Here is a 3,489-nt window from a genome sequence, read left to right as displayed (position 1 = left end):
TGCATTTTGAATGTAAAATATTAATCTCTTTTAGGAGAGAAGTATGTATACACTTAGATATAATGACTTATAGTTCATAATAAAAAAATAGTCATCACGAAATGACTTTAACAAAAAATGTATATAATTACTAAATAAAGTTACAAAATGTTCTTTGATAAAGCTTCTTTACATAAGGCGGATTACAAAACATTCAAACAACTATTTTCACTAAATATATAGTTTAGATTGTATATATTAATTACCTTTACTAGTAACTCGCCACCACTATCTTAATATACGATTATTTACTTGTTGCAAATATAATAAACTACATATATATATATATATATATAGAATTAAAAACTAATAATTAATTAGCAGCCCTATTAAAAATAAAATTTTCTTTGAAAAATTTCGCAAACTAAAAATTATATATCAATTTTAACATAACGTAGGGGAGAGTCGGGTAGCCCCTCTCATTGCTTATATTTCTGTATAATATTGAGTAATAATCAATATTTTTGTATGTTTCTATTGTTTTATCATCTAATTAAATAATGCAAAAAGAATAAACCAAAAAAAGAAAAGTTTAACTAAAAAAAATGGAAATTTAAAAAAAACATGTTTTTCAGCTCTTTTCAAAATGTGTCGGGTAGCCCCGCCCAGTTACAAAAATTATGTTTTTTGACTGTTTTTTCAGGTGTAAATGAAAATGACCAATGTATTTACAATAGGTAAACCTCGTTTATCATTTTTATCACAAAATTATTTTATTTATTACATATTTATATACTTTTAGTGAATTCTATCATTTAATAACAACNTAGTGACTTTAAAAAAAAAATTTTTTAAATCTCATGGTGTTCTTAGGTAGGATTTGAACTGTCCTCGTCATTCACACCATTTTAATCCACTTTTACTATTTAAACACTAATTTGATGATTTTACTATTTGTAACTCGATTGTTTCCTTAATAGGCAATTTGCCCTATGATTAGTTTTTAAATTTTGTGCCTTTAATATTCTGACTAATTGAGATAACTAATTTTGTTCAAGAGTATTGTTCGCCCGCAAAGTTTACAGGCTGTTGCCATTTGACTTTTGTATCTTATGTATTTTATGCATTTTTTGTATTTTATGTTCTTTAATGTTTTTTTTACTTGGTTTTTAATAAACATTTACCCGTATGCCCTCAATTGGGGCAGGTCGGGGTAAATATTTTCATATGCATAAAGTGAAATTAACAATAAGGAGTCCAAAGTTCAGACCGCTCTCTTGACGAAACTATTGGGACCATATTTCCCAGATTGCTGCTATCTACCCATATTTTGGAGGTCAGAAATACAAATCCATCCAAAAAGACATGTTCACTCAGAGAAAGTACGTTTGGTGTCTGATTTCGTAACTTGAAATACCGTCTGTATTAATTAATTAGCATATTCGAAGTCACCTCCTTGAACCATTGGGATTGAGTCCTAAAACGTGAAGATCCGATCATTAGATCAAAAGTTATTAAGGGTAGTCCGTTTTTTAATTTTTCTCACTGTAGATAATAAAATAATAATAATACTGAAGAAATATGAAAAAACAATTTTATTACATATTTGTGCTTGAATGTTAAACAAAACCAATTATTTATGTTATATAATTGGATGTTTTACTTTACAGAAGGAAACCAAACTTGGATCTACAAAAATTGTGCATTAGGACCGTGCGCTTTGAGAGATGATACACAAACCGCTGGTCTTGGTTTGGATCACTGTGATCGCAGTCAGGATGAATTTGATTGCATTAGTTGCTGTAAAGGGGATGGTTGTAATAAAAATGCAGGCTATAATTTTGTGCCAGCCCTAACATTGCTGACTATATTAATGCTTTTTTCATCTTTCATTAAATATTATTAATATATTTATACTATGTGATACTGGGATAATAATAACATTTCCATGTATGTCTTATTTATACTGAAATCTTTGTCTAATTTAAACTTTGAAAATATTAGAGAGTTGAAGATAATCTTAAAAGCAGTAGAGACTGTATGTATTTTTTTTACATGATGGAACTAGGTAACGTGTAAAAAAAGGTTATTTTATTGGTATGTCGAAAAAAAGTTTGTTGCTATCAAAAAAGTAGCTTTTAAGAGCTCTTCATTAAAATTAAGCATCTAGTAAAAATGTGTGGAATCAGAATTTTGAAAAGGGAAGAACGAAATGTAATTTTGCAAGCTTTGCTAAAAAACATACATTATTCATGGGTTATTTCCTTTGTTAATGATAAATTTGAGGGAGTGATAATAATAAACTATATTTTAATTCATTGACTACACCTTAGTTTACTTACATGTATTTTCAGATAAGAGTATCATCTGTCTTTTGTGTTTGTGTTTTAAAATTGAACATGTTGATTTTTTTAATTATATTGGACAACCATTACGTATTAATGAGTAAAACTTAAAGTAGACAATTATTTCGGTGTTGTTTGTTTAGTAAAAATAATATTGTTTTTGAGTATTATTTTTTGGTCTTCTGAACGCAATTCTAAATAGTTAAATTTAAGTAAAGAGTTCTTTAAATGTACGCTATGAGTTTTAAGTAAAATTTGACAAAAGAAAAATATATGACGCTATTTGAGAGATGACAAAATGCAGGTACTGACGGAAAACGCAATGCAAATAAATCTTAAACTCTCTTGTTCAACTAAATAAATAGTTTAGAGTCAAAAATGTATTTTGAATGTAAAATATTAATCTCTTTTAGGAGAGAAGTATGAATACACTTTGATCTTAGATATAATGACTTATAGCTCATAATAAAAAAATAGTTATCATAAAATGACATCAGCAAAAAATGTATATAATTACTAAATGAGGTTACAAAATGCTCTTTGATAAAGCTTCTTTACATAAGGCGGATTACAAAACATTCAAACAACTATTTTCACTAAATATATAGTTTAGATTGTATATATCAATTACCCTCACTAGTAACTCGCCACCACTATCTTAATATACGATTATTTACTTGTTGCAAATATTTTAGACTATATATATATATATATNAAATATTCTATACATATGAAATTGGCAGTGGGCCCGACTCTCCCCTATATGAAATTTTTGAAAGAGTTTTAGTAACAAGTACTCACATTCATGATTGTTAAAAGATTAAATCTTTTGCTAATCAACATTTTACTAAATCTTGTGTTTTCATATAGTTGGTTTCATTTCTGATCTTGTAATTAAGTGACTTAGTTTTTTTTTTGTTCTTCTGGTTTTCAAAACGAGTTGAACAATATTAAAATTTCCCTCCTTTAGGTACAATGTGTATTATCTTATATTTCTAATGTATTTCAATATAAAAATGATATTTATTTTTTTAATATGTTATCTTATTCATTTTATAGTTAATAAATTTATTATAAGTCTGTTGTTCTATGTGAAAAGCAACTGCATCTTTTTGTTTTAGAATACATTCATAATTTAATAAAATAATAGAGTTACCAAATGAAG

This window comes from Parasteatoda tepidariorum, chromosome 7 (genome assembly GCF_043381705.1).
Source record: "Parasteatoda tepidariorum isolate YZ-2023 chromosome 7, CAS_Ptep_4.0, whole genome shotgun sequence".
Classification (NCBI taxonomy): domain Eukaryota; kingdom Metazoa; phylum Arthropoda; class Arachnida; order Araneae; family Theridiidae; genus Parasteatoda; species Parasteatoda tepidariorum.
This window is presented reverse-complemented; position numbering follows the sequence as displayed.